The following is a 13,827-nucleotide window of genomic DNA, read 5'->3' as shown; positions in this document are numbered from 1 at the left end:
GGCTTGTTCAATGTCCCAAGGGAATACTGAATAAAACTAGCACCTGCATGTGCAGGTACCTTTCGTGCATGTGAAAAAGAGTATTTTTATTTTAAGAAGTTTTAAAAAAGTACAGCACACTGCTCAAAACATATACATGTTATGTGTACGTGTTTTCCAAATATGTGTCTCTAAAAATAAGATGTATGTTTTGAAATTTGTTACATAGAACTTTCCATATTTGATTGACACGAAAAAATAAACTGAACTCCAAAAGATTGTGAATCTTTACTAACCAGTCACCGTTTGAAGCATATAGTTAGGCACAAATATGCTGCTAGGAAACCCTTTACCTTAGCAGTCATGTGGATATTGCACTTTCCACTTCTCTAAACATTGTTGCAGACATAACCATGGAAACTGTCTTCCACATGGTAACAGCATCCACAGCCACAAATGAGTAAATAGTAAATAAATAAAGTGTATTTATGTAGCACTTTTCACAAGTCAAAAGCCACAAAGTGTTTCACAAAACATGCATAAGAAAATAAGAAAAAAACATAAAGAGGAAGCATAAAAACAAACATAAAACAAGAAGAGTCAAGGCAATGTAAAGAAGCAGGCAGCTCGCTCCACAACCGAGGGGCCGCTGTCATCAAAACACAGTCACCTCGGGTCTTAAAATGAGTGCACCACCAGCACCCTTTGACCAGATGACCACAGACTGTGAGAAGTGGTGTGGACTTCTAAATAGATCAGAGATGTACAGTATAAAGCTCTAAAAGCGAGCACTAACATTTTAAAATGTAATCTAAAATGCACCATCTTGTGTTTGTGAGGGGCCTTGCAGCAGCATTCTGAACTGCTTGTTGGTCAAGCTCTTTTTTGTTTAAACAGGTAAAAAAGCTATTATGATAGTTTAAACGAGGTGAAATAAAACCACAAACAACCATTTCCAAAACCTATGAAATCTGGAAGAGGGCAGCTTTCATAGTTACTGCCACATCAAGACTGTCAGAACAATGACTATTAAAACACTGCATAGCATCATCAACATCATTGCTATCATTCAGAAAACATGAATTTTGGACCCTGAACTTTAAAAGTGGTGGATCCAGGTGGAAATTGAGGTTGAAAGAAATATTACACAGAAATGATCCCTCAGATGTTCATCTCTGACATATCGATTGGTAACTTGCAAGTGTGCTGGTCCAGAGATATGCTGAGGGAAGTTAAGAGTCAGTGATAGATGGCAGGTCAGAAGCCAAATAACTTGAATACTCAATGTGGAGATTGAACTCCCCCCTAAATAAAACTCTATCATGCTTGATGGTAGAAGATACAAACTAAGAAGAAAAGAGAGAAAGACAGAGCATCAGACACAACAGAGCTTAATGAAGCAACTGGATGATCGCGGCAAAGTCCTAGAAGCTTGTACCTTGCCCCTCAATTTCAGAACCACTGAGCCATCTCAGCATCGCCTGCTGGGGACACCACAGGAAGTCCAGTCCAATAAAGCCCCAGCCACAATCCACCATCCTAAAGGATTCCCTGCAACCTATGTCTGCAGTACCAGACTCTCAACAGCCCCAGAGGTTTTGCATTCATGCTTTAATAAGTCAAAACTCAGTATCTGGTCACTGTAGTGTAGATTTATTACTACTCTTTGAAGAAAATGGTAAAAGTAGGATGGTGACTTAACTTTAGCATGGACTACTGTACAAATGCATACATTGCCTGTACAGTATTAGTTTATCTGCAAGCGTATCTATTGTCCTACAGTGGTACTAAAGGGCACATAAGAAATCATCTGAGCCTCGCAATCCTTTTTACTTGCAAGGTTTGCCAAAATGGATAATATAGGTGTTTCAGCACTGGTGCTGCAAAGGTCTATATTGGCCCAGGAAATGTATACTAGTGGCTGTTACCATGAGCCAGCAAGGTTGGCTTTGAGCTATTCCACATGCGATGAGGTGCTTTCTTCATGGAGATGTCGCTGCTACAAATAGATTTCAGTTCATGATGACCAGGAAATTATTAGAACATCCGTTTATTCCTTCCAAATCCATTTATTTCTGGAGATAGCAGGAGATGTAACAGGATGAAGGTGTCACCACATTGATTTAATTGGGCCCTGCATTCATGCATAATTGATCATTCTGGTGATCAAATTATTTCCCGAAAATCCAGTGTGTGTGCAGGTTGTGCATGATGAGCCCTCTTCTTTTCTTTCCTTTTCTTTCCTTTTCTTTTCTTTTTTAACACTTCATCATCATCATCATCATCATCATCATCATCATCATCATCAGTAAAACATGCAGGAGTTCCTCTAACATTTACATGACCTGGATAACTCAATGCTAGACTACCTCCATATGAACTTAAATACCTGAAAAAAAAACACCAGTTAGTTCAAACTGAAGACTTTCTGACAAGTGATTGAACATCTTTAAGAACCAAGAAAGAAGTGCAGCTTTCTTTCATTTAAGCCGTCACTACTATATGACCTAGATGACAGACTATCCTCACAGACGTCTTTGAAAACAGCCTGGCAGGCAGAGAGAAAGTAGCAGTCAAATGTAAAATGTGAAGGTTTCCGTGAGTATTGGAGCAAAGGAGTTCACTAAGTGTAAACTATTTCTGTTAAATCATATGTTTACCCTCTGCACCTTAGCATTAGGACTTATTTATTTTGTATAATTCTCTCATTTGTTTTCTTGTTATTGTGTTCAGTTTTTCTTCCCACTCCCGTGTCGCGTTTATGATGACAATTTGCCACACAGCTGTTATATTAGTCATCACCTTCCTCTGGCTTTACTTCTAGGTTTCCTTCATGTTAATCTGTGTCTCACTGTGTAAGGAATCTTCAAGTGAACTCTTCGGCTGCACCCTGGAAGACTGTTTGGACATCCTGCGGCGATGCTATTTTTCGGCTTACCTCATTAAGTTTTTCTATTTCTTATCCATCTGGATCCAACTTGTAAGCCTGCACTTAGGACCTTAACCACATCTTTTGGAAGAAAAGGCAAATGCGGGAGTGGCAATAGAGAGCTATAAAATACTAAAAGAGACAGGTTTATCTGAATAATGCATTAGACACGTCTCTACACCACCTGCATTTACTTAACTGTATGAGCCATGAGCACGTACCCACTGTAACTTGTCTGGAGCAAATTGATTTTAATTTACATTAGTATTCTGAGGAAGAATTAGTATTCTGAAGCTGTTGCTTTCAACCATATACTAATGATCATTTACATTTTTTCAAAGGTCAAGTAATGTTTTTAACAGTCGTTTTAACGTGGGTTTGTCCAAAGAAAACATGCAAACTTTCACCTCAAGCTGATTGACCTTTTTATGTTACATATTCTTAGTAATCAGTGTAGTCCTTACTGACATTTCATCATCCGCATAGTTGCTATGGTAGCCCACATGCAAAGAACTGATGTAAATAAACACAAATGAAGGGTGGTAAACTGGCAAACCAAGTCTTTTTCACCTCTTACCTCCATCACTCTGCATGACTCTTTAAATTAATCTTTCTGTAGGATTGCCATAGAGACAAAAGACAACTTGAAATCCTGTTTGAATGAGCAGAATTTGTAGATGGTGACATGTGAAAATCCAATTGCAATTGGATTTGAACTCACCTTTGAATGTGGTTTTGAGCTGTTCAGACTGTCTATAAATCTATCTTGGTCTGATTGTTGCTGGGAGTCTGAACATGATCCAAGACCTCCTGCCCTTGCAGCCTTAATTTCTGCAGTACAGACTGCTTCCTCAGAGGCTAGTAATCAACTCCCACTCCACAGCATCCTAGTGCCACATCATCATTGCGATGCCACATAAATTGAGAAATTGGCAGTACTGACAACAACTTAACTTTCTGCTCTTTGACTCAGAGCCTACAGGCGGTTTCTGGGGTGATGGGGTTCTTTTATTTCCTCTCTTTTCTTCTGATAAGCAGTTGTGCACTAGTTTGCAAGCAATAGATGGACACTGTCTTTTCTCCTTTTAAACAGATCAACGAACTAGAGGGTGCATAGTTATAATAATAGGAATGAACTATGTAAAGGGGTGTGGCTGCAGACAGCTGCCCGAGTTGGGTGCTTGAACTAGTTCACAGGTGTCACCACATTAATGGTAAACTGTCTGTCACAGTATCATCATCATCAAAGTATAGAGATGGAAAGCATGTGATTTAAAAAGCTTCAAACAAATGAAGGACAAAATAAATCTATTCCAATGAGCTGGCTCACTGAGGATTTCATCTATCACACTCCATAAAGATCACTGTGCAAATGGCTTAGACACTGGCATTTAATTACAGACTACCTTTCTGTACCTTTATTTCAGCAGTGCAGAATGTGGCTGAGAGGAACTGACACAGAGATAATTTCAAATGAGATCCATTTTCAAACATAGGGTTCATTGGCATCACATTGTTGGCCAGTCCTTCATATACTGCTGTAACAGTGCACAACACCCAGGAAAGGTATGTTCACCATCCATGCTAGTGGATTCTTTTTATTGGGTCTTGTACAAGTTTGTATGAAAGATTTAAAAAGAATGAACATATTGGGAAAGAATATTTACTTTTTTCTATTACACAATACCAAATAATGCAGGTAAACTCGAAATGCAAGCCAGAGTGAGAAAACCCTCAGATTCTATAAAACATTATGCAACATTCGCAGCAGTTTGCACTTTTTCTTTTTTGTTGGAAAAGACTGCTGTGCATGTTCCAGTCCGGCATTATAGCCTGTGGTGCTCAGCTCTAAGCCCACAGCAGGAGTGTAGCAAGGGAAACAGAAAGAAAGAGACTGTTTAGGCGCAGTTTGTGATCGAGAAACTTTGAATATAGCATAATTAGGCAGGACGACTTCAAAAGTAAAACTACTGGCTAACACCAGAGATGAAACGAAACAGAAGTACTGAATTCAATGCTAACTCTTTTGAAATGTTTATAATCATTTTACCACAACGAACTTAGTTCTTCTTACTTCTTTTGTACGTTTGCTTGTCGTGTGGTAACACACGGAGACAGAGAAAAGGAGACAGCAGCAGGGAGTCAGCAGAACAAAGATGGCAAGAAGATCCAGGTGAGAAGGTAAATTCAGAGCTCTCTGACAATCCCAGTTAGGAGCTGCAGCTGTGAACAGTCATTTAATGTGCTGAAACAGCTACACATATCGCTGAAGCACACAAAGGGGCAAGACAGAGCCCATTTTTCATTTTTAATTATTCTGGAATGCAGAAAAATGCAAAGTGCAATAGTGTGATGATTTAACTGGGGTTGTGGTATATTTTTGCCCATGCAGAGAATTAAATATAAAGCTAATGCTCATTAATGTTCACACTGTGGGCAGAATTAGGCTTTTCCAAAAAGATGAATATCCCTAGCCTATATTTTAACCTTTGCCAATTGTTTCAATTTCCCCTACAGTAGCAGGGATAATTGGCTCAGCAGGAGAAGTTCATGTAGTGTACTGTAATGCACATTTCATGCAAGTAGCAGAACTTAATAATAAAAAGATATTATTGGAGCAATGAAGACAACTTTGCCTCAGTGGCATTTTATGTCTAGCAGCTGCTTGTTCCAGCTTCAGAAATCAATGTGATGGAACATTTTCCCCAAAAAGTAAACGTTAGAAGAAGCACATGACATTAGAAGCTTAAAACATAAACTTTGGTGCTTACTATATCCACCAAGGCCGAAGAATTTCAGAAAACACAGCTTGTGCAAAATAAATAGTTTCATAGGCTGCTAAGGGAGAGACAGAGGGAATGGAAGAACAGAAAAACATGCATCAGCAGGTTGACAAGTAATACAGCACCATCAAAAAATAAAGAACATTTTCTATTTCTGCAAACCATGCATTTCAGTGCTCGTTCAGTATATGTTCGTAAAACATATTTACTCTTTTAGTGCTCTTATTCATGCATATGATTACAAAACTCTTGTAATAGTTCTGGTGCCTAAACCTAACCTCAATGAACTTGCCTGAATACAACCAGTCAGTGAATGAAAACACATTTCTTTCAACCAAAAGTGACTAAACCTGAACAATTTGAATCGGTTCCTAAACCTCACTGTTTTAATTGCCTTAATCTAACTATACAGGGGACAAGATAAAAAGGATAGCGTGCACTGCTGCCCATTAAATTGGAATAAAACAATTTTGCCTCTTCTCACAAAATGATTGTGAAAAAAAGAGGAATGTTTCCAAAATCCAAAACAATTCCAAAAACAGTGTGAGTACTGCATAATATCGAGAAAAAAAAGACTGAAAACACAAATCTCTCCCCTTCCAGCTTCCAAATGTGGACTTTGTTAATGTTATAAAAAGGCATACACTTGGCTTAAACAATGTTACTCATGGAATTTTCCTTCAGTGGAAAAAAAAAGGTATTTTAAAGAGATTACAAGATAAATCTTATTGGATCGCAGTGTCAAGGACATATTGTATAATGAAGATAAAATATTATAAAGGGGGCGACAGATAATCTACTAGAATAGTAGAGTAATTTCCTTCCTCCTTTTCTTCTTTCCCAAGGGCCTGTGCATTTTTTTCTTGTAAGACAGGAGGTGCACAGAGGACTGCAAAGAAAGGATGTAAAAATAAATCCCACTGCCCTGATTAATCCTCAAAGGAAGTGAAATTCACCATACAGTCACTTTCTACCCAAAAGGCAAACCATCTTCACGGGACAAGGACAATGCCTCATCTGCCAAGACACGTCATTTCAAACAGCCATTAAGCTGCTTTTCCCCCTGTCAACATCACAGACACGGGGCCAACGCTGAAGATGAGATACGCAGAGGAGACGTCCTTCATGTCCCAGTCACAGAAGATGAAGAGACTATTCGGATGAAACAAGATTTTAAACGTAAAATGTTTTAAGTAAGAGCAGTTATTAAATTAGATTAACAAAGAGGTACATTAAACATTTCTCAGCTTGACATTAGCATTCACCTGGAAAGAGCACAGACATTCTCCCTCTCTGTGAACATGAACTTTGAATAAAACTACCAGTTGAGGGCAATCATACATTACCAATCTAATTTAGCCCTTTGCCTGAGATCACCAAGTGAAGCGGCAATGGCTTTTTAATAACCCGACCTGTTCAGTCCCACTGAGCTGTGACGATGAAAAGTCTGATTCATTAATTGTGCCAACAGGGGGAAAATTACGGTTCAAATAATGAATCTGTTTGTGCCATTGTGAGAAATGCTGTGTGCTCCCTTTAAGTCTGCAGTGCACCTCCACAGAATGGATTTTCATTCCTTGATCAACAGAGCTGATGATAACGACACTGTTCATTAAGCACACGCAGTTTCTCAAATGAGGGATCTGACTTCTATCTCTGACGCCGCGCTTTAATGTGCTTGTGTTGCAATCGGTCTGGATTAGTCAGGAGTTTGTCAAGTGTGAACACAGACATGTTGCGATCGCCTCCCTTTGACAGATGGATCAGAGACAAAAAATGCGGTCACTTGGTTTTCCTCTACTCCGTTCCCACACCAGAATTAAGTGGGCTTGTAGAGCAGAACATGGCAGAGAAGCGGGTAGCATTCAGGAGTCTGGCTGTGCTTTCTCAGGTTTAACAAATCAGCATCTGCTCACCGCTCTGCCTGCCAAAGCCCACTGACACCAACCTAACAGAGATTGTTGAGAGCCAATAAATAGAGACAGGAATCACCACATTTCATTTGCTAAAAACGTAGGATGTTGTCCTAAAACAAGACATGGTTGGGATTGTCTTAATTACTCAGTGTGTGCTTTCTAAAAGAATGAATGACTAGAATAGGCCTTCGCTTCAATATCTCTTTTTGGAACAAAATTGATTTACCTTAGTTTAATGTCAAAGGATTGTTAGGATCTGAATGATCTTCAAATTACATTTTTCAAAACATTGATATACAGTATAACAAAAAAAAAGTGGCTTTATAAAATCTTTTTTTTTTTTTAAACAGACTTGAACAGATGCAGTCCTAGCCATTTACACCCATTTACACACTCGGTCACAGACGTGCGTGGAGTGCTCGAGTTTAGTTTAGTTTGGCGAAGAGCGTTGCTGCGGCTTGATAAATAGCTAATATCTTTTCTGTTAACGTTAGCTGTGGCTTCTCTCGCGACTGGATGCTTTGTGTTTATGTGGCTGCACTTAAGCTGCTTCGGTGGTAAGCAAATTCCTTTCCATAAAGAACAAACCCACAGTGACAGCCAATCAATGTCCACTTCAAGGTGGGACTGACCGTTGTGTTTGTGCAGAAGTGGGCTTCTTGTGCTTGAGTTGTGGGTGGAAAACAGATTTCATAATAAAGGTAACTCGCAGAAAACAGAAAAGTAAAGTTAGAGATTAAAAAAATAGATTCAGCAAATGCAAATAATGCGCTAATTTGAAACCCCTACATATAATATTGTTTTGTTCCTGATTTTGTCAGTGCTTTAAGCACAGCATCTTATTTTCAGTACTTTATGTTTACTTTACTTTATGTTTGCAATGTAGTTATCATCATCCTCAAACATGTCACAACTGCCACATGGTGAGTGCATTTGATGTCATAAAATGCTGAAAAAACTGGAGAGATGCATAACACTAAAACTCATGTAAGGGATTTCAAAGATGACGTGAAGTCTGTTGATATTTCAAAATAAATAAAAGCAATGATGAAACACAGAGACGCTGCTGTAAACATGGTAGTTTCCAACTCAGAGAATGGTCTTGGTCTGTTGTTCTCCGATGCGGTGAAAGTCACAGAAATATGAATATTTTCCACTCTTAAGCGAAAGAAATGTATCCATTATGTGAGGTCAACAGTTGAACTCCCTTGTTGGCATTGCTAAATTTCCCCCACAACATTGTTACACAAGCTCTTACAGTTTGCTTGGTCATCTGAAGCGTGATAACTGAGCAATCAGTGACTCAAGTTCTGAGACATGAGATTGACAAGTGTCAGCATACGGACAGCATTCATCTCTGTGCGAACAGCCTGGTGTCATACTCGGGGCTGTGAGCGAACTCAATTACTGTATAGCTGATCAAATCACGCTAATGGAGCCACAACTCTGGAAACAAGAAACTAAAGAATGAATTTTTCCTGGTTAGGGAGAGCACATTGTGGGTTTTGATATATTTTGCAACAAATGTGTCTTCTAAACATGTGAAAACATGGAGTCTGGGACACCTTCCGTGCCATGGCGGGTGATTCATTTCTCTGAGTCTTGCTTCGCCGAATTTGCTAGCATAACGTGTCATCATTTTAGTCTCTTTTTTTCAATGTACTCTCTTCATTGTGTCACTCAAGCCACTCTAGTGTCACTCCTCCTCACTTGCATTTTCACAATTCAGATCATTTGCTCTCTCACTCTCTTCCTCTCTCCCCGTCTGTCACTCTCTCTTCCTGTCAAGGTGAGCGAGTTAAGCACTTTCATGCACCATTAGAGCAGTGATAAGAGCTCGGAACTGCCCGTCTATGGAGATGCCTGATTGGCATGAATATGACTTGTAAAATATATTTATCTTGATGGATTATAACGGTGTAAATGTCACATAGGTGGGCTTCCACTTCAGCGCTATTTGAGATGCGAGAACTAGTGAATGGGTTAAAATGGGTTTGTGTTAGGTCCGCTGATCATAAAATCAGCAAAGTGTAGGTGAGTCACACGTCCATCCATCCATTTTCTATACCCGTTTTATCCTTTGCAGGGTCACAGGGGTCTGCTGGAGCCTTTCACAGCTCATTACAAGCGAGAGGCAGGGATTCAGCCTGGACCAGCCAGTCCATCGCACATATACAGACAGACAACAATACATACTCACACTTACGGGCAATTTAGAAGCATCAATTAACCTACTCGCATGTTTTTTTAACTGTGGGAGGAAGCCAGAGAACCCATACAGGCACAGAGAGAACATGCAAACTCGACACAGACACCAGGAACCTTCTTGCTGTGAGGCAACAGTGGCAACCACTAAACCCCCGTGCTGCCTTGGGTTGCACATCTGATGTACAATTTCTAGAGAAATGTAAGCATCAAAAGAAAAAAAGAGTAAAGTACAATAGTGACAAAATACTAACCACATAAAAACGACCTTGATGAGATCACAAGGGGTATCAAAAACTCATGGCATCTCCCGTTGTCAGAGTTACGTGCATATTTGTTATTCTCCCTCCAGTTAATAACTTTGTTTGTGGACCTACAGTATGTGAATTTGCTATTTAGTGTGTTAAAGCAGTGCCACAGTAGAAAATGTAATCTGAACAGTTGGTTTAAAGACCATTTTTCGGCTCTGGCAGGTGCTGACTCCACCCAACAATGGGTAATCCAAAAATGGGCATAGCGATCAAAACCTTTTGAGATTACCACACGCTAGCTATTTTACTGGAACTTATTTCTTGTTTACTAATGGTGTTTTATATTAATTCTCAGGTGTCACTACCCAAACAACATCTGAAATCAGTACTGCTCGAGGTAAAAGGAGGTCTGGTGGAGTTTTAAACGAATATTTGGTTCCCCAGCCATCCCAGATGTGTCCAAGCGGAGAGTGGTCAGCTACTGATTGGCTAATGGTCTGATTAGTAACCAGGAACGTGCCAGAGGTGAAGGTGGCTCGCCTAGCGGACGCTACTGCTCCAGCTGCCGTAAGGGGGTAGCAGCTGAAGAGCTGGAGGTCGTCATGCCAGATGTCTGCTAGTTAACCCTGGCCATCAGCCTTCAACAGTGGGCAAAGGTTGCTGCTTATTGCATAAAATGTTGGACTCTAACTGTCTTTGGTCAGTGTATCTCTGATCAAAGCTCCAACTGAGCCATTGGTGTATGTGTGTGACAAAACTGCACAAAGCACACATTGAACACGTTTCTTTTTCCAACTGTCAAAGTGCAGCTCAGACAGCCCAAGGAGACACCTTGAAAAATGACTACAGCCTCATAGCCTGCTCAGTCAGCTGCACAGCAATCTCTTGATACTCTCCTGTTCACCCACTTATGAATTTAGGCCAAAGCTGTATCATAGATTAAGTCAGATGCTCCTTTTTTATTCTCAATTCTTTTTTGTTATGACATTTTATGCAGGAACTGAATTACCTTCGCACACATCCAGCGTGCGCATATACACACACGGACACATATGCCAAGACAGACTGTAGAATAAAAATCGCTTTGTTGACAAAATCCGTGTAATCTCCTCTGGTACAACCAAAATAGTCCTTTCTGCTGCAGGCGTGGAGCATCAGACTCATCCAACTCAGTGATGAGCCCAGTTCGAGAGTATAAAACGCTGCTACTAATGTGCAGCCACTTAATTTAAGTACTTTTTTTCCCCCCATTTTGTAAACACAGGGAAATTACCATTCAGATGTCAGCTGATTAAATTAATTTGCTGAACTAAACAAACATCTTTTGGGTAAAATAATCATTTTGAGCCATATTGTCAGAGAATACATTCGTCTTTGATGGACAATAATGAACATGACAAATTCTATTCAAACAAAAGAAAACACAAAGAAATGGCTGTTTTTGTCAACTTGAAGGAAAGTAATTAAACTTACAAGATGGTGTTTGGACTAGGCAGGAGCAAAGCTACAAAGGAGGCCTAATTATGGAAGATAAGTGAAACACTAAGCTAAACGTTAAAAAAAGTCCCAAAAGTACATACATACATACATACACATATATATATATATATATATATATATATATATATATATATATATATATATATATATATATATATATATATATATTATAGAAAGCATTTGAACAAAGTGTATTCTCCTCCGTCTTTTCCTGAAAGGAATTTCCACAAAGTCCGTTGCCAAGGTAGGACGTTTCGACGAGAATTATATCTCATCAGGATATCTCGTGGTACAGCTGCGTGCCCTTTGCTGGGTGCAGAGGTTACATGATGCCTTTGATAGATGGATGTAGGAGAAGCAACTGTAATGTTTCTTTTTATAACTACAGGTCCACATTACATTTTAGTTGATAACAGGAGTGGCCAGCATTCAATATGACAACATAGTCAGATTTCTGGGTTTAGTCTCATGTGGAAATCTGTGCTGTTCCTCAACTGGCCACTGGAGGCTGGCTCCAAAACCGAGTCAATCTCCAAGTTAAAATGTTCAACTTTAGAGCAGGAAAAATAATTTACAGCCTGGTTCAAATAACCAATTTGGTATCAATTTGTCTCAATTTGATTTCACAACCATGACAACTAAACAGGATGTTTTTAGAAACCAATGAGTCACGTAACTTAATGGTTTATTCATTGTTTTTATAGTCATGGTTACCTGTAATGTAGCCTACCTCTTTGTACATACTGTGGTCTCAAGACACTTCAAGACAGGAAAGGTATATGGCAAGGTACATTGGAGGAAACAACGTAGGGTTGTAATGCCGTGATAGATGTACTGAGAATAGTGAGCCAGCTAGTTTGATTTTGGTGTGTGACAGATCGCTCTAATGTAATACCTTTCTTGGCTGGACCACAAAGCTATATAGTGCAATTCCAGGCTAGCCTGGTGCACTTGGTAAGTGGGAAGAAGTTATCACATTCACTCTAAGTCATTGAAATGTGGAAAAATGACATACAGTAGTGTTAATTTAATTGTTGATCAGTCCTGGAGATTAGCATTTCCAGCAGAAAGGAAAGTTTCAATGACCCTATAAAATGTTTGTGGATTTTAACTGGTGATCAGATGAAATCAAATTCTTGTTGTTAAAGTCAATTTGACTTATTCATTCCATGGTTTGAGATTTGTCATCATATTTGCCCAAATAATTCAGAATTCATTGTTCTATAATGACGGCGAGCTACCCTTGCCCAGACACAGCAGAAGAGGCCCAAATCATGACTTCTGCATACTAATATAAAGTAACAGATGTTCTCCCTTAGTAAAACAAAGTGATTAGTATTTGTCTCATCTTTATCAACATTCACATGCCTCTAGGTTATATTTAAGCCCTTTCTCTCAAAATTATTACAGAAATCATTATTACAGAAAATAAGCTTTTATGGGGCTTTGAATTCCAGATTTCTGCTCTGCTTCAAGCTCACGGCTGACAGGCCAGCAAGCAGTTACTGTTAGCGACAAAATTAATTCCCGTTGACTTATTTCAGCGAGGTTCAGTCTGCTTTGCTGAGTCCTAGTATTCCATCACGCGCTTATACAGTAGTGCATAATTTTTCACTTTTTCTGGAAACTCATTATGAACATCAAGACCAATATGCCAATGGGCTGCCCTTACATCATGAAGATTCAGAGGGAATGCTAAATAAGGTAATTAAGCTTGGAAAAGTGCTACTGAGTGTAATAATTTCACAAGAGAGCTCATATGTCAAAATAGCAAAATTACCATATAATGAGTCTGACACACTGAGCAGCTATCATTTGGAGAAAGGGATAATGAGTTTGTAAGTAAATAAGATTTTCCTCATGTTTTTTCACTTTCCTCATGTTTTTTATGGGTGTGAATCAGGTGAAGCTGGGCTCACTTCTGCGTTTAGCTTTTAGGTGCCATTGCCATCATCATTTAACTCGTATTTGACGCATTATTTGAAGACAGCAGCTTCCTTCTCCGAACTTTCATGAGTCACTGGCACGTCACGAAAATGCACAGATGTGCTGTCAGAGCCATTTGGAGAGGTACGTAATTCACCTGAGTCATCCTCTGTTTGACGCTTTGAATGGCATTAGAAAAAGGGACGCCAATCACTAGACCAGAGAAATAGGGACCAACATGTCAGGCTGTCGCCATGGCAACCCTCCATCATAAACCCATCCTAGAACAGCTGTTGTGATCTTGTGTGATTAAGCATGTGTTTTAATCATCGTGACCT

Source organism: Cololabis saira, chromosome 23 (assembly GCF_033807715.1).
Source record: "Cololabis saira isolate AMF1-May2022 chromosome 23, fColSai1.1, whole genome shotgun sequence".
Classification (NCBI taxonomy): domain Eukaryota; kingdom Metazoa; phylum Chordata; class Actinopteri; order Beloniformes; family Belonidae; genus Cololabis; species Cololabis saira.
This window is presented reverse-complemented; position numbering follows the sequence as displayed.